Genomic DNA, 19,183 nt, shown 5'->3' on the forward strand with positions numbered 1-19,183 from the left:
AGTATAATCTGCCGTTCGGTGTAGCGTAGGAGATTCAGAACAATGGGGCACGGGCGCAAACCATCGCCACTGCCGGCAGACACCCGATGAGCCCTCATCACTTCGGGACTGAAGTTGGCAAGACACGGAAACCACTTCGTCCACTGAAGATCCAAAAACCGCAGTAAGTTGCCCTTCTCCACGTCTTCCGGAACCCCGACGATCCTGATATTATTTCTCCGCTCCCTATCCTCCTGCTCGGCAAGCTTATTACGAAGGAGACCAACTTCGAAATTGAACCCCAGTTCAATTTCGTGTTTCTGGACTTGGCCTTGAAACAACTCAAAAGATTTACCGAGCTTTTGCTGCTCCACCTTCAGATCGCCGACATCAGCCCTCAGATCTGTAAAATTCCTCTGGAAGGAGGACGGCAGGTTTGTATGGAGAGACTCGATCTGCTCCTTAACAAACTCTTTTAACCTGCAAACATCCGAACTCAGCGCGTCAGCGCTACCCGCCATGTTGCCAGCGCTGACGCAACATGCCCGCACATGGTTTTGTGCTTTCTTCGCCGGACTTGCGGTCGAAGATTGAGGAGGTGTTCTGCGCCCAGAGTGATCCATAATAGCAGTAAAGTTATGCGGATGAGTTCAGCAAAGTAAACCAAAATAAAAGTGCCTGATAGACATTCAAAAAAACGGGAAACCGGCGGTAGGACTTGGGGAGCGAGACTAAAACGCCGCCATGCACCACTGAGCGTCACGTGGTCCCTCACCCCATGAAGGTTTTAAAAAAATGAGAGAAAAACAAAAAGCAAAAAAATAAACATTAAAACACGCCAAACAAAACAATAAACAGGACAGAGCTGCTGTAACTCGCTGCTGATGAGAGAAAAAAAACAAAAAACAAAAAAAAACAATAGTCGGTAGTGGCAGCCCTAACGTCAACAGTATAAACAGAGAGCACCAGTGATAAAAAAATATAAATAAAATTAAAGTAATGGAAACAACATAGACAGACACAGCAACGGTACAGCATGAGGTAATAGTGGCAGTGTGAGGAAATGTTAGTGTCATGTCAGACAGTGTGTGAAGACGATGTCTTGGAAGCTGTGTGCCCGAGGAACTTGACCCTGTTGATCTGCTCCACACCATCCTCTGCGATGTAGCTAGGACTTTGGAGAGTCACCTGCTTGTCAAAGTCCAGGATCAGCTACTTGGTTTTGCTAACGTTGACGGTGAGGTTATCTCGACAGCATCCTTCAGGATCTCTGACTTCCTCATCATCGTTGCAGATCAGACCAATGACGGTGGTGTCGTCAGCAGCTTCAAGATGGAGTTGGAGCGAAACTTGGTTATGCAGTCGTGGGTGAAGATGGAGTAGAGCAGGGGGCTCAGCACACTGCCCTGCGGGGTTGCCCGTGTTGGTGATGATGGAGGAAGAGTTCTTCCCACCGATGCACACTTGTTGGGAGTCTGCCGGTGAGAAAGTCCAGAATCCAGTTACAGTACATGGTGAAGAGCTGACCCCAAGTTCAGGAGCTTAGCCGTGAGCCAGCATGGAATGATTCTGTTGAAGGCTCAGCTGTAGTCCACAAGCAGCAGCCTGATATAACAGCTTTTATTGTCCAGGTGAGCCAGGTTGGTGTAGAGTGCCTGGAAATATTCCTGCAAAACACACAGAATACATTAAGAGTACCCATTTTTCCACAGGCCAACAGAGCAACTAACCCCAGAGGTTGACCAGGATTACACTACAGCTTTGGAGGACTATGTTCAGCCAGATCTGATATGCATACAAGACACATACTGAGGGGGTGTACCTGCGTTAATGTGGCTCTGACTGCTGGACTGCAGCAACACCCTGGCTTCCTCCATCTCTGAACCCTCTCACCCTCGCTGGCAGCACCTCGGGGCCTACAAATCCCAGCATTCAAGAGGTGAAAACACAGACCCAGAGGGAAATTGGGAATAGCCTGTTAAATGAGGCAGAAGCAAAAACATCCTTTGACTGTGCTCTTTATTCGTGTCTGTATAAATCTCACCGAGTGGAACTTTACAGATTAAATACTGGCTGAGAATGTAAATGTAAACGCTGATAAGGAGTCAGGAACATAAAGTGCTCATGTAGTGCACACCTGGGTCCAGAGGGCACTTGTTCAGGTGGAAAACTGAACAGGCATCCTTCATGCTAAATCACAGCCGGTGCTGCTCAAGATGATGGACACTGTGGGGAAAGAGATTTGAATGAAAAGACACACAAGAGTAACAGTGCAGACTGTGAATGAGTCTTTGGTCACGTCTCCCCAGCTCATGCCTGTGCCAGGCTCCATACTGACCCTAAAACTGTCTTTACACACAGGAAACTCACAAACTCAACACAATATGATCCTTACCTTGCCTGGGGAGTTTCACCTGGTTACTGAGATGCCAGGCAGCACAGACAGTCTTACCAGCAACAGATCCGCTATTAAGGGGTGCGAAGCATCTGCTGCCAGCACATGGCTTTACGTCTGTCAGCTGCATTTGTGCTGCTCCTCCCTCCTATAAAGCAAACGGTATTGAGATTGTGCAGAGTGAGGGACTTAGGGAGTAATACAGAAGAATAAAAGCTGAATCCCGTATCCAGGCGAGATGCGTGGCTGAGAGGCTGATGAACGTTTCAAACTCATACCTCCCCCGTACTGACAGCTGTTGTGCTGCTGTGGCATCATGGCATCAAAATTCTGTTTCTCCAGGCAAGAAAACAACCAAGATCAACCTTAATTATCTAAAGACTTTGAAGACTGATATAAATGGTAAATACGAGACGTGAGTACCACCCAACACTACCTGGTACTTACTGAATACTAAGTCATGCAGAAATGTAACCTAAAGTTATAATTATGGGGACACGTGCCCGTCCGCTGCAGGTGTATTAAACTCTTTCATACTTAAAGAACGCTTACAGTTATTACTTTATAAGGACTAATAAAACTGCAGTAAATTTATGGAATATATACTGCAGCAACTACTTTTTGGTCATTTATTAAGTAACTGACTAATATTTTCCTGCGGGATCTTCTAATTATGTTGAAATAAAAATGTAACTTACAGCGTAAAAACATGGAATCCAGTCAGAAGCGCATGGGCCTCTTGTGCGGTGGAGGAGAACTTGAGCCGCTGGTGTCATCGGACTCGGCCTTGCGCTTCCTCTGACTGGTGCCAGCGGGCCTCTGAGGAGGCCTCTCCTCCTGCCTCACGCCCCATGTTCGCAGAGAACTGCTCACATGCACGGAGACATGCACGGACATGACCACGGTGTGGTCATCACCATAGTCCGTAATGCCCCAGAGTCCCTCGGGGATGCTGAGCTCATCCAGCTTCCGCAGGTAGTTGCGGCCTTCGATCTCAAGCTGCTGCCACGTGCTGTTAGGGCCCACAGGGATCCAGAAGGTGGAGCTGGAGGGCTCAGCATGTTCTGGCTCAATCTGACTTCCAGGTTGAGTGTCAGAAGCCACAGATAAGGATGGAGATGAGGGCTCATCTTCACCCCAGGCCAAGGGGAGAGCCTCAGGAAGCCCATTAGCATCCTCAGTCGTGGATGCTGGAGCTGCAGGGGAAGCCTCCCTTCTAGAGCTGGGTGATGGCAGCTCCTGTCCGTAATGGTCATCCTCCTCAGCTGGTGATTCTCCATCCCCATGCTGGACAGCAGTCTCTGTTCCATGATGTACCACTTGCAGCCGTGCAGTTGCTACGTGCAATAGGCTGGGATCCAACTCCTCCCCAGTGAGCCGCCAATAAAATGAAGGGACACTGAGGGCCAGAGACTGCAAGTTCTCCATGGTCAGTGGGCTCCTCTCGAAGTTCACGACCAGAATGGAGATGAACTTGTCCTCCACAAACTCATGAACTGGGACAAAATGGAACACAGAGAGATATATAAGAACATGACAATAACTGGATAAATACTCTACTACAAAATCAGTTTAAAATGAGTCCATGGGCTTCAGATTGTCAGATAAATGAAATAATGTGAATTACCGATAAAGCTAAGAAAGCTAAACCAGAAGACAACATCCATGCATACTCTTACTCTCACACATATCCAAATGAATAAATATTAAATGAAACACATTTAGTCCTGCACTTTTGTCACTAACAGTGATCTTGCTTTTCATTTTCTTATTATTTAAACAAGATGAGCAAGAATGGGAGACAGAAGGGGAGTATAACGAACGGCATTTCCTATCACATCGTTACATTTTCTCATTTTAAAACTCTGCTTCCAATGTATCCGTTTGCAGTTCAAAATACATTTGTTTCTGTGGAATAAAGTTGAATTATTTAACAGGTCGGTTATTTTACCTCGAAAACCAAAGGTGTTACTTATCAGCTTAACCTCAAAACTAACAAGCATTAGGCCAATGCAGACTTGGCCGTTCATTTCATCTGTCACATACCGGGAGCTACAACTTTATTATCATTTAATCACTATAATCATTAATACCTTCTGGATCCATGTTCTCCACGTTTAAGGAGTGATGGATTCGAAATCTCATCGAGTAACAGTCCTTTATCTCAACTATCTGCACCATTTTGCCAAGAGCGAGAGTTTGCGCATCCAGAAAGTTTAACCGTTTTTGTTTTATTTCAAACTGCCTTCATTGACCGGAAACCGTAAATATTTTAAACTCTGCGCTAAGACACATTCGCATGACGTTAGTTTTACCGATTCTGACGGGATAAGAAACGTGCGCAATTTCTCAAAATTACCACACAGTGGAGAATTAATGCCGGCAGGATCTTACTGTCTACAAAGCAAGTTCAATGCAAGTATAACCTTCACAAGTAAGACGAAGCATGGCGGCGGAAAAGAACAACATTTTTATTTTACAATTACTTCAAAATTAGGAACAAAAATACGACCAAAAATTCTTTAGTTTGACATGTGATCAAAATACAGAGTAAACTAATACATGATAGCATGCATGCAAAAGATCAACGGCAGAACAGGGACTTTTAACGTTGTCTGCATTAAAAAGGAATTAACCATCCCTCTCAATATAAAATTGGGATAATTTTTTTCTCTTCAGAGGCCTCCATAGAATAGTGCATCCATCCCCTCACTCATGTGTATAGAGACGTATCCTAAGGCTCTGTTAGCAACATTCAGATCAACAACAGCATCATCAATTTCACAGCTAGTTTTAAAACTTGCTTAAACGCACAGTGATTGCAGAAAATGATAAACAAATTAGGTAATATTAATTAAATTATTAAATTGTGCAGATTAATAGTCAGAAAAGGTTATTGAATTTTACATTATGATAAATGAGAACTATACTTGATTACTAATTATTGTTAACTAATTTACTGTAAGAATTTTTCCCCCTCGTTGTTAAAAATCATTATATGTCAGGGTGCCAGTCAGTGGAAGCACACAGACACGTTGGCCAGCTGTCCTATTCAACTACTTTTTGGTCATTTATTAAGTAACTGACTAATATTTTCCTGCGGGATCTTCTAATTATGTTGAAATAAAAATGTAACTTACAGCGTAAAAACATGGAATCCAGTCAGAAGCGCATGGGCCTCTTGTGCGGTGGAGGAGAACTTGAGCCGCTGGTGTCGTCGGGCTCGGCCTTGCGCTTCCTCTGACTGGTGCCAGCGGGCCTCTGAGGAGGCCTCTCCTCCTGCCTCATGCGCCATGTTCGCAGAGAACTGCTCACATGCACGGGGACATGCACGGACATGACCACGGTGTGGTCATCGCCGTAGTCCGTAATGCCCCAGAGTCCCTCGGGGATGCTGAGCTCATCCAGCTTCCGCAGGTAGTTGCGGCCTTCGATCTCAAGCTGCTGCCACGTGCTGTTAGGGCCCACAGGGATCCAGAAGGTGGAGCTGGAGGGCTCAGCATGTTCTGGCTCAATCTGACTTCCAGGTTGAGTGTCAGAAGCCACAGATAAGGATGGAGATAAGGGCTCATCTTCACCCCAGGCCAAGGGGAGAGCCTCAGGAAGCCCATTAGCATCCTCAGTCGTGGATGCTGGAGCTGCAGGGGAAGCCTCCCTTCTAGAGCTGGGTGATGGCAGCTCCTGTCCGTAATGGTCATCCTCCTCAGCTGGTGATTCTCCATCCCCATGCTGGACACCAGTCTCTGTACCATGATGTACCACTTGCAGCCGTGCAGTTGCTACGTGCAATAGGCTGGGATCCAACTCCTCCCCAGTGAGCCGCCAATAAAATGAAGGGACACTGAGGGCCAGAGACTGCAAGTTCTCCATGGTCAGTGGGCTCCTCTCGAAGTTCACGACCAGAATGGAGATGAACTTGTCCTCCACAAACTCATGAACTGGGACAAAATGGAACACAGAGAGATATATAAGAACATGACAATAACTGGATAAATACTCTACTACAAAATCAGTTTAAAATGAGTCCATGGGCTTCAGATTGTCAGATAAATGAAATAATGTGAATTACCGATAAAGCTAAGAAAGCTAAACCAGAAGACAACATCCATGCATACGCTTACTCTCACACATATCCAAATGAATAAATATTAAATGAAACACATTTAGTCCTGCACTTTTGTCACTAACAGTGATCTTGCTTTTCATTTTCTTATTATTTAAACAAGATGAGCAAGAATGGGAGACAGAAGGGGAGTATAACGAACGGCATTTCCTATCACATCGTTACATTTTCTCATTTTAAAACTCTGCTTCCAATGTATCCGTTTGCAGTTCAAAATGCATTTGTTTCTTTAGATTAAAGTTGAATTATTCAACAGGTCGGTTATTTTACCTCGAAAACCAAAGGTGTTACTTATCAGCTTTACCTCAAAACTAACAAGCATTAGGCCAATGCAGACTTGGCCGTTCATTTTGTCTGTCACATACCGGGAGCTACAACTTTATTATCATTTAATCACTATAATCATTAATACCTTCTGGATCCATGTTCTCCACGTTTAAGGAGTGATGGATTCGAAATCCCATCGAGTAACAGTCCTTTATCTCAACTATCTGCACCATTTTGCCAAGAGCGAGAGTTTGCGCATCCAGAAAGTTTAACCGTTTTTGTTTTATTTCAAACTGCCTTCATTGACCGGAAACCGTAAATATTTTAAACTCTGCGCTAAGACACATTCGCATGGCGTTAGTTTTACCGATTCTGACGGGATAAGAAACGTGCGCAATTTCTCAAAATTACCACACAGTGGAGAATTAATGCCGGCAGGATCTTACTGTCTACAAAGCAAGTTCAATGCAAGCATAACCTTCACAAGTAAGACGAAGCATGGCGGCGGAAAAGAACAACATTTTTATTTTACAATTACTTCAAAATTAGGAACAAAAATACGACCAAAAATTCTTTAGTTTGACATGTGATCAAAATACAGAGTAAACTAATACATGATAGCATGCATGCAAAAGATCAACGGCAGAACAGGGACTTTTAACGTTGTCTGCATTAAAAAGGAATTAACCATCCCTCTCAATATAAAATTGGGATAATTTTTTTCTCTTCAGAGGCCTCCATAGAATAGTGCATCCATCCCCTCACTCATGTGTATAGAGACGTATCCTAAGGCTCTGTCAGCAACATTCAGATCAACAACAGCATCAACAATTTCACAGCTAGTTTTAAAACTTGCTTAAACGCACAGTGATTGCAGAAAATGATAAACAAATTAGGTAATATTAATTAAATTATTAAATTGTGCAGATTAATAGTCAGAAAAGGTTATTGAATTTTACATTATGATAAATGAGAACTATAGGTGATTACTAATTATTGTTAACTAATTTACTGTATGAATTTTTCCCCCTCGTTGTTAAAAATCATTATATGTCAGGGTGCCAGTCAGTGGAAGCACACAGACACGTTGGCCAGCTGTCCTATTCAACTACTTTTTGGTCATTTATTAAGTAACTGACTAATATTTTCCTGCGGGATCTTCTAATTATGTTGAAATAAAAATGTAACTTACAGCGTAAAAACATGGAATCCAGTCAGAAGCGCATGGGCCTCTTGTGCGGTGGAGGAGAACTTGAGCCGCTGGTGTCGTCGGGCTCGGCCTTGCGCTTCCTCTGACTGGTGCCAGCGGGCCTCTGAGGAGGCCTCTCTTCCTGCCTCATGCCCCATGTTCGCAGAGAACTGCTCACATGCACGGGGACATGCACGGACATGACCACGGTGTGGTCATCGCCGTAGTCCGTAATGCCCCAGAGTCCCTCGGGGATGCTGAGCTCATTCAGCTTCCGCAGGTAGTTGCGGCCTTCGATCTCAAGCTGCTGCCACGTGCTGTTAGGGCCCACAGGGATCCAGAAGGTGGAGCTGGAGGGCTCAGCATGTTCTGGCTCAATCTGACTTCCAGGTTGAGTGTCAGAAGCCACAGATAAGGATGGAGATGAGGGCTCATCTTCACCCCAGGCCAAGGGGAGAGCCTCAGGAAGCCCATTAGCATCCTCAGTCGTGGATGCTGGAGCTGCAGGGGAAGCCTCCCTTCTAGAGCTGGGTGATGGCAGCTCCTGTCCGTAATGGTCATCCTCCTCAGCTGGTGATTCTCCATCCCCATGCTGGACACCAGTCTCTGTACCATGATGTACCACTTGCAGCCGTGCAGTTGCTACGTGCAATAGGCTGGGATCCAACTCCTCCCCAGTGAGCCGCCAATAAAATGAAGGGACACTGAGGGCCAGAGACTGTAAGTTCTCCATGGTCAGTGGGCTCCTCTAGAAGTTCACGACCAGAATGGAGATGAACTTGTCCTCCACAAACTCATGAACTGGGACAAAATGGAACACAGAGAGATATATAAGAACATGACAATAACTGGATAAATACTCTACTACAAAATCAGTTTAAAATGAGTCCATGGGCTTCAGATTGTCAGATAAATGAAATAATGTGAATTACCGATAAAGCTAAGAAAGCTAAACCAGAAGACAACATCCATGCATACGCTTACTCTCACACATATCCAAATGAATAAATATTAAATGAAACATATTTAGTCCTGCACTTTTGTCACTAACAGTGATCTTGCTTTTCATTTTCTTATTATTTAAACAAGATGAGCAAGAATGGGAGACAGAAGGGGAGTATAACGAACGGCATTTCCTATCACATCGTTACATTTTCTCATTTTAAAACTCTGCTTCCAATGTATCCGTTTGCAGTTCAAAATACATTTGTTTCTTTAGATTAAAGTTGAATTATTCAACAGGTCGGTTATTTTACCTCGAAAACCAAAGGTGTTACTTATCAGCTTTACCTCAAAACTAACAAGCATTAGGCCAATGCAGACTTGGCCGTTCATTTCGTCTGTCACATACCGGGAGCTACAACTTTATTATCATTTAATCACTATAATCATTAATACCTTCTGGATCCATGTTCTCCACGTTTAAGGAGTGATGGATTCGAAATCTCATCGAGTAACAGTCCTTTATCTCAACTATCTGCACCATTTTGCCAAGAGCGAGAGTTTGCGCATCCAGAAAGTTTAACCGTTTTTGTTTTATTTCAAACTGCCTTCATTGACCGGAAACCGTAAATATTTTAAACTCTGCGCTAAGACACATTCGCATGGCGTTAGTTTTACCGATTCTGACGGGATAAGAAACGTGCGCAATTTCTCAAAATTACCACACAGTGGAGAATTAATGCCGGCAGGATCTTACTGTCTACAAAGCAAGTTCAATGCAAGCATAACCTTCACAAGTAAGACGAAGCATGGCGGCGGAAAAGAACAACATTTTTATTTTACAATTACTTCAAAATTAGGAACAAAAATACGACCAAAAATTCTTTAGTTTGACATGTGATCAAAATACAGAGTAAACTAATACATGATAGCATGCATGCAAAAGATCAACGGCAGAACAGGGACTTTTAACGTTGTCTGCATTAAAAAGGAATTAACCATCCCTCTCAATATAAAATTGGGATAATTTTTTTCTCTTCAGAGGCCTCCATAGAATAGTGCATCCATCCCCTCACTCATGTGTATAGAGACGTATCCTAAGGCTCTGTCAGCAACATTCAGATCAACAACAGCATCAACAATTTCACAGCTAGTTTTAAAACTTGCTTAAACGCACAGTGATTGCAGAAAATGATAAACAAATTAGGTAATATTAATTAAATTATTAAATTGTGCAGATTAATAGTCAGAAAAGGTTTTTCAATTTTACATTATGATAAATGAGAACTATAGGTGATTACTAATTATTGTTAACTAATTTACTGTATGAATTTTTCCCCCTCGTTGTTAAAAATCATTATATGTCAGGGTGCCAGTCAGTGGAAGCACACAGACACGTTGGCCAGCTGTCCTATTCAACTACTTTTTGGTCATTTATTAAGTAACTGACTAATATTTTCCTGCGGGATCTTCTAATTATGTTGAAATAAAAATGTAACTTACAGCGTAAAAACATGGAATCCAGTCAGAAGCGCATGGGCCTCTTGTGCGGTGGAGGAGAACTTGAGCCGCTGGTGTCGTCGGGCTCGGCCTTGCGCTTCCTCTGACTGGTGCCAGCGGGCCTCTGAGGAGGCCTTTGCTCCTGCCTCACGCCCCATGTTCGCAGAGAACTGCTCACATGCACGGAGACATGCACGGACATGACCACGGTGTGGTCATCACCGTAGTCCGTAATGCCCCAGAGTCCCTCGGGGATGCTGAGCTCATCCAGCTTCCGCAGGTAGTTGCGGCCTTCGATCTCAAGCTGCTGCCACGTGCTGTTAGGGCCCACAGGGATCCAGAAGGTGGAGCTGGAGGGCTCAGCATGTTCTGGCTCAATCTGACTTCCAGGTTGAGTGTCAGAAGCCACAGATAAGGATGGAGATGAGGGCTCATCTTCACCCCAGGCCAAGGGGAGAGCCTCAGGAAGCCCATTAGCATCCTCAGTCGTGGATGCTGGAGCTGCAGGGGAAGCCTCCCTTCTAGAGCTGGGTGATGGCAGCTCCTGTCCGTAATGGTCATCCTCCTCAGCTGGTGATTCTCCATCCCCATGCTGGACACCAGTCTCTGTACCATGATGTACCACTTGCAGCCGTGCAGTTGCTACGTGCAATAGGCTGGGATCCAACTCCTCCCCAGTGAGCCGCCAATAAAATGAAGGGACACTGAGGGCCAGAGACTGCAAGTTCTCCATGGTCAGTGGGCTCCTCTCGAAGTTCACGACCAGAATGGAGATGAACTTGTCCTCCACAAACTCATGAACTGGGACAAAATGGAACACAGAGAGATATATAAGAACATGACAATAACTGGATAAATACTCTACTACAAAATCAGTTTAAAATGAGTCCATGGGCTTCAGATTGTCAGATAAATTAAATAATGTGAATTACCGATAAAGCTAAGAAAGCTAAACCAGAAGACAACATCCATGCATACGCTTACTCTCACACATATGCAAATGAATAAATATTAAATGAAACGCATTTAGTCCTGCACTTTTGTCACTAACAGTGATCTTGCTTTTCATTTTCTTATTATTTAAACAAGATGAGCAAGAATGGGAGACAGAAGGGGAGTATAACGAACGGCATTTCCTATCACATCGTTACATTTTCTCATTTTAAAACTCTGCTTCCAATGTATCCGTTTGCAGTTCAAAATACATTTGTTTCTGTAGATTAAAGTTGAATTATTCAACAGGTCGGTTATTTTACCTCGAAAACCAAAGGTGTTACTTATCAGCTTTACCTCAAAACTAACAAGCATTAGGCCAATGCAGACTTGGCCGTTCATTTCGTCTGTCACATACCGGGAGCTACAACTTTATTATCATTTAATCACTATAATCATTAATACCTTCTGGATCCATGTTCTCCACGTTTAAGGAGTGATGGATTCGAAATCTCATCGAGTAACAGTCCTTTATCTCAACTATCTGCACCATTTTGCCAAGAGCGAGAGTTTGCGCATCCAGAAAGTTTAACCGTTTTTGTTTTATTTCAAACTGCCTTCATTGACCGGAAACCGTAAATATTTTAAACTCTGCGCTAAGACACATTCGCATGGCGTTAGTTTTACCGATTCTGACGGGATAAGAAACGTGCGCAATTTCTCAAAATTACCACACAGTGGAGAATTAATGCCGGCAGGATCTTACTGTCTACAAAGCAAGTTCAATGCAAGCATAACCTTCACAAGTAAGACGAAGCATGGCGGCGGAAAAGAACAACATTTTTATTTTACAATTACTTCAAAATTAGGAACAAAAATACGACCAAAAATTCTTTAGTTTGACATGTGATCAAAATACAGAGTAAACTAATACATGATAGCATGCATGCAAAAGATCAACGGCAGAACAGGGACTTTTAACGTTGTCTGCATTAAAAAGGAATTAACCATCCCTCTCAATATAAAATTGGGATAATTTTTTTCTCTTCAGAGGCCTCCATAGAATAGTGCATCCATCCCCTCACTCATGTGTATAGAGACGTATCCTAAGGCTCTGTCAGCAACATTCAGATCAACAACAGCATCAACAATTTCACAGCTAGTTTTAAAACTTGCTTAAACGCACAGTGATTGCAGAAAATGATAAACAAATTAGGTAATATTAATTAAATTATTAAATTGTGCAGATTAATAGACAGAAAAGGTTATTGAATTTTACATTATGATAAATGAGAACTATACGTGATTACTAATTATTGTTAACTAATTTACTGTATGAATTTTTCCCCCTCGTTGTTAAAAATCATTATATGTCAGGGTGCCAGTCAGTGGAAGCACACAGACACGTTGGCCAGCTGTCCTATTCAGCTACTTTTTGGTCATTTATTAAGTAACTGACTAATATTTTCCTGCGGGATCTTCTAATTATTTTGAAATAAAAATGTAACTTACAGCGTAAAAACATGGAATCCAGTCAGAAGCGCATGGGCCTCTTGTGCGGCGGAGGAGAACTTGAGCCGCTGGTGTCGTCGGGCTCGGCCTTGCGCTTCCTCTGACTGGTGCCAGCGGGCCTCTGAGGAGGCCTCTCCTCCTGCCTCACGCCCCATGTTCGCAGAGAACTGCTCACATGCATGGAGACATGCACGGACATGACCACGGTGTGGTCATCACCATAGTCCGTAATGCCCCAGAGTCCCTCGGGGATGCTGAGCTCATCCAGCTTCCGCAGGTAGTTGCGGCCTTCGATCTCAAGCTGCTGCCACGTGCTGTTAGGGCCCACAGGGATCCAGAAGGTGGAGCTGGAGGGCTCAGCATGTTCTGGCTCAATCTGACTTCCAGGTTGAGTGTCAGAAGCCACAGATAAGGATGGAGATGAGGGCTCATCTTCACCCCAGGCCAAGGGGAGAGCCTCAGGAAGCCCATTAGCATCCTCAGTCGTGGATGCTGGAGCTGCAGGGGAAGCCTCCCTTCTAGAGCTGGGTGATGGCAGCTCCTGTCCGTAATGGTCATCCTCCTCAGCTGGTGATTCTCCATCCCCATGCTGGACACCAGTCTCTGTACCATGATGTACCACTTGCAGCCGTGCAGTTGCTACGTGCAATAGGCTGGGATCCAACTCCTCCCCAGTGAGCCGCCAATAAAATGAAGGGACACTGAGGGCCAGAGACTGCAAGTTCTCCATGGTCAGTGGGCTCCTCTCGAAGTTCACGACCAGAATGGAGATGAACTTGTCCTCCACAAACTCATGAACTGGGACAAAATGGAACACAGAGAGATATATAAGAACATGACAATAACTGGATAAATACTCTACTACAAAATCAGTTTAAAATGAGTCCATGGGCTTCAGATTGTCAGATAAATTAAATAATGTGAATTACCGATAAAGCTAAGAAAGCTAAACCAGAAGACAACATCCATGCATACGCTTACTCTCACACATATGCAAATGAATAAATATTAAATGAAACGCATTTAGTCCTGCACTTTTGTCACTAACAGTGATCTTGCTTTTCATTTTCTTATTATTTAAACAAGATGAGCAAGAATGGGAGACAGAAGGGGAGTATAACGAACGGCATTTCCTATCACATCGTTACATTTGCTCATTTTAAAACTCTGCTTCCAATGTATCCGTTTGCAGTTCAAAATACATTTGTTTCTGTGGAATAAAGTTGAATTATTCAACAGGTCGGTTATTTTACCTTCGAAAACCAAAGGTGTTACTTATCAGCTTTACCTCAAAACTAACAAGCATTAGGCCAATGCAGACTTGGCCGTTCATTTCGTCTGTCACATACCGGGAGCTACAACTTTATTATCATTTAATCACTATAATCATTAATACCTTCTGGATCCATGTTCTCCACGTTTAAGGAGTGATGGATTCGAAATCTCATCGAGTAACAGTCCTTTATCTCAACTATCTGCACCATTTTGCCAAGAGCGAGAGTTTGCGCATCCAGAAAGTTTAACCGTTTTTGTTTTATTTCAAACTGCCTTCATTGACCGGAAACCGTAAATATTTTAAACTCTGCGCTAAGACACATTCGCATGGCGTTAGTTTTACCGATTCTGACGGGATAAGAAACGTGCGCAATTTCTCAAAATTACCACACAGTGGAGAATTAATGCCGGCAGGATCTTACTGTCTACAAAGCAAGTTCAATGCAAGTATAACCTTCACAAGTAAGACGAAGCATGGCGGCGGAAAAGAACAACATTTTTATTTTACAATTACTTCAAAATTAGGAACAAAAATACGACCAAAAATTCTTTAGTTTGACATGTGATCAAAATACAGAGTAAACTAATACATGATAGCATGCATGCAAAAGATCAACTGCAGAACAGGGACTTTTAACGTTGTCTGCATTAAAAAGGAATTAACCATCCCTCTCAATATAAAATTGGGATAATTTTTTTCTCTTCAGAGGCCTCCATAGAATAGTGCATCCATCCCCTCACTCATGTGTATAGAGACGTATCCTAAGGCTCTGTCAGCAACATTCAGATCAACAACAGCATCAACAATTTCACAGCCAGTTTTAAAACTTGCTTAAACGCACAGTGATTGCAGAAAATGATAAACAAATTAGGTAATATTAATTAAATTATTAAATTGTGCAGATTAATAGTCAGAAAAGGTTTTTCAATTTTACATTATGATAAATGAGAACTATAGGTGATTACTAATTATTGTTAACTAATTTACTGTATGAATTTTTCCCCCTCGTTGTTAAAAATCATTATATGTCAGGGTGCCAGTCAGTGGAAGCACACAGACACGTTGGCCAGCTGTCCTATTCAACTACTTTTTGGTCATTTATTAAGTAACTGACTAATATTTTCCTGCGGGATCTTCTAATTATGTTGAAATAAAAATGTAACTTACAGCGTAAAAACATGGAATCCAGTCAGAAGCGCATGGGCCTCTTGTGCGGTGGAGGACAACTTGAGCCGCTGGTGTCGTCGGGCTCGGCCTTGCGCTTCCTCTGACTGGTGCCAGTGGGCCTCTGAGGAGGCCTCTCCTCCTGCCTCACGCCCCATGTTCGCAGAGAACTGCTCACATGCACGGGCACATGCACGGACATGACCACGGTGTGGTCATCACCATAGTCCGTAATGCCCCAGAGTCCCTCGGGGATGCTGAGCTCATCCAGCTTCCGCAGGTAGTTGCGGCCTTCGATCTCAAGCTGCTGCCACGTGCTGTTAGGGCCCACAGGGATCCAGAAGGTGGAGCTGGAGGGCTCAGCATGTTCTGGCTCAATCTGACTTCCAGGTTGAGTGTCAGAAGCCACAGATAAGGATGGAGATGAGGGCTCATATTCACCCCAGGCCAAGGGGAGAGCCTCAGGAAGCCCATTAGCATCCTCAGTCGTGGATGCTGGAGCTGCAGGGGAAGCCTCCCTTCTAGAGCTGGGTGATGGCAGCTCCTGTCCGTAATGGTCATCCTCCTCAGCTGGTGATTCTCCATCCCCATGCTGTACACCAGTCTCTGTACCATGATGTACCACTTGCAGCCGTGCAGTTGCTACGTGCAATAGGCTGGGATCCAACTCCTCCCCAGTGAGCCGCCAATAAAATGAAGGGACACTGAGGGCCAGAGACTGCAAGTTCTCCATGGTCAGTGGGCTCCTCTCGAAGTTCACGACCAGAATGGAGATGAACTTGTCCTCCACAAACTCATGAACTGGGACAAAATGGAACACAGAGAGATATATAAGAACATGACAATAACTGGATAAATACTCTACTACAAAATCAGTTTAAAATGAGTCCATGGGCTTCAGATTGTCAGATAAATGAAATAATGTGAATTACCGATAAAGCTAAGAAAGCTAAACCAGAAGACAACATCCATGCATACGCTTACTCTCACACATATCCAAATGAATAAATATTAAATGAAACACATTTAGTCCTGCACTTTTGTCACTAACAGTGATCTTGCTTTTCATTTTCTTATTATTTAAACAAGATGAGCAAGAATGGGAGACAGAAGGGGAGTATAACGAACGGCATTTCCTATCACATCGTTACATTTGCTCATTTTAAAACTCTGCTTCCAATGTATCCGTTTGCAGTTCAAAATACATTTGTTTCTGTAGATTAAAGTTGAATTATTCAACAGGTCGGTTATTTTACCTCGAAAACCAAAGGTGTTACTTATCAGCTTTACCTCAAAACTAACAAGCATTAGGCCAATGCAGACTTGGCCGTTCATTTCGTCTGTCACATACCGGGAGCTACAACTTTATTATCATTTAATCACTATAATCATTAATACCTTCTGGATCCATGTTCTCCACGTTTAAGGAGTGATGGATTCGAAATCTCATCGAGTAACAGTCCTTTATCTCAACTATCTGCACCATTTTGCCAAGAGCGAGAGTTTGCGCATCCAGAAAGTTTAACCGTTTTTGTTTTATTTCAAACTGCCTTCATTGACCGGAAACCGTAAATATTTTAAACTCTGCGCTAAGACACATTCGCATGGCGTTAGTTTTACCGATTCTGACGGGATAAGAAACGTGCGCAATTTCTCAAAATTACCACACAGTGGAGAATTAATGCCGGCAGGATCTTACTGTCTACAAAGCAAGTTCAATGCAAGCATAACCTTCACAAGTAAGACGAAGCATGGCGGCGGAAAAGAACAACATTTTTATTTTACAATTACTTCAAAATTAGGAACAAAAATACGACCAAAAATTCTTTAGTTTGACATGTGATCAAAATACAGAGTAAACTAATACATGATAGCATGCATGCAAAAGATCAACGGCAGAACAGGGACTTTTAACGTTGTCTGCATTAAAAAGGAATTAACCATCCCTCTCAATATAAAATTGGGATAATTTTTTTCTCTTCAGAGGCCTCCATAGAATAGTGCATCCATCCCCTCACTCATGTGTATAGAGACGTATCCTAAGGCTCTGTCAGCAACATTCAGATCAACAACAGCATCAACAATTTCACAGCTAGTTTTAAAACTTGCTTAAACGCACAGTGATTGCAGAAAATGATAAACAAATTAGGTAATATTAATTAAATTATTAAATTGTGCAGATTAATAGTCAGAAAAGGTTTTTCAATTTTACATTATGATAAATGAGAACTATAGGTGATTACTAATTATTGTTAACTAATTTACTGTATGAATTTTTCCCCCTCGTTGTTAAAAATCATTATATGTCAGGGTGCCAGTCAGTGGAAGCACACAGACACGTTGGCCAGCTTTCCTATTCACCTACTTTTTGGTCATTTATTAAGTAACTGACTAATATTTTCCTGCGGGATCTTCTAATTATGTTGAAATAAAAATGTAACTTACAGCGTAAAAACATGGAATCCAGTCAGAAGCGCATGGGCCTCTTGTGCGGTGGAGGAGAACTTGAGCCGCTGGTGTCGTCGGGCTCGGCCTTGCGCTTCCTCTGACTGGTGCCAGCGGGCCTCTGAGGAGGCCTCTCCTCCTGCCTCATGCCCCATGTTCGCAGAGAACTGCTCACATGCACGGGGACATGTACGGACATGACCACGGTGTGGTCATCGCCGTAGTCCGTAATGCCCCAGAGTCCCTCGGGGATGCTGAGCTCATCCAGCTTCCGCAGGTAGTTGCGGCCTTCGATCTCAAGCTGCTGCCACGTGCTGTTAGGGCCCACAGGGATCCAGAAGGTGGAGCTGGAGGGCTCAGCATGTTCTGGCTCAATCTGACTTCCAGGTTGAGTGTCAGAAGCCACAGATAAGGATGGAGATGAGGGCTCATCTTCACCCCAGGCCAAGGGGAGAGCCTCAGGAAGCCCATTAGCATCCTCAGTCGTGGATGCTGGAGCTGCAGGGGAAGCCTCCCTTCTAGAGCTGGGTGATGGCAGCTCCTGTCCGTAATGGTCATCCTCCTCAGCTGGTGATTCTCCATCCCCATGCTGGACAACAGTCTCTGTACCATGATGTACCACTTGCAGCCGTGCAGTTGCTACGTGCAATAGGCTGGGATCCAACTCCTCCCCAGTGAGCCGCCAATAAAATGAAGGGACACTGAGGGCCAGAGACTGCAAGTTCTCCATGGTCAGTGGGCTCCTCTCGAAGTTCACGACCAGAATGGAGATGAACTTGTCCTCCACAAACTCATGAACTGGGACAAAATGGAACACAGAGAGATATATAAGAACATGACAATAACTGGATAAATACTCTACTACAAAATCAGTTTAAAATGAGTCCATGGGCTTCAGATTGTCAGATAAATTAAATAATGTGAATTACCGATAAAGCTAAGAAAGCTAAACCAGAAGACAACATCCATGCATACGCTTACTCTCACACATATGCAAATGAATAAATATTAAATGAAACGCATTTAGTCCTGCACTTTTGTCACTAACAGTGATCTTGCTTTTCATTTTCTTATTATTTAAACAAGATGAGCAAGAATGGGAGACAGAAGGGGAGTATAACGAACGGCATTTCCTATCACATCGTTACATTTTCTCATTTTAAAACTCTGCTTCCAATGTATCCGTTTGCAGTTCAAAATACATTTGTTTCTGTAGATTAAAGTTGAATTATTCAACAGGTCGGTTATTTTACCTCGAAAACCAAAGGTGTTACTTATCAGCTTTACCTCAAAACTAACAAGCATTAGGCCAATGCAGACTTGGCCGTTCATTTCGTCTGTCACATACCGGGAGCTACAACTTTATTATCATTTAATCACTATAATCATTAATACCTTCTGGATCCATGTTCTCCACGTTTAAGGAGTGATGGATTCGAAATCTCATCGAGTAACAGT

The 19,183-nt window shown here is 43.3% G+C and overlaps 1 protein-coding gene across 4 annotated transcripts in view; it reads right to left on the reverse strand.

Moving 5' to 3' along the window:
- Positions 1 to 1,626: 1,626 nt before the first annotated feature.
- Positions 1,627 to 19,183, reverse strand: part of LOC140581633 (uncharacterized) — a 44,631-nt gene continuing 27,074 nt past the window's right edge. The window contains exons 12-22 of one of the 4 annotated variants that reach the window (XM_072704956.1): positions 17,726 to 18,523; positions 15,284 to 16,081; positions 12,841 to 13,638; positions 10,399 to 11,196; positions 7,957 to 8,754; positions 5,515 to 6,312; positions 3,073 to 3,870; positions 2,653 to 2,704; positions 2,117 to 2,522; positions 1,802 to 1,895; positions 1,627 to 1,646 (exon numbers count right to left, since the gene is read on the reverse strand). The gene's annotated coding sequence lies outside the window, so the exon portion shown is untranslated. Of the gene's footprint in view, positions 1,647 to 1,801; positions 1,896 to 2,116; positions 2,523 to 2,652; positions 2,711 to 3,072; positions 3,871 to 5,514; positions 6,313 to 7,956; positions 8,755 to 10,398; positions 11,197 to 12,840; positions 13,639 to 15,283; positions 16,082 to 17,725; positions 18,524 to 19,183 lie in introns of all 4 variants that reach the window. The other 3 variants (XM_072704955.1, XM_072704958.1, XM_072704957.1) reach the window with 3 other exon arrangements.

Source organism: Paramormyrops kingsleyae, chromosome 22 (assembly GCF_048594095.1).
Source record: "Paramormyrops kingsleyae isolate MSU_618 chromosome 22, PKINGS_0.4, whole genome shotgun sequence".
Classification (NCBI taxonomy): domain Eukaryota; kingdom Metazoa; phylum Chordata; class Actinopteri; order Osteoglossiformes; family Mormyridae; genus Paramormyrops; species Paramormyrops kingsleyae.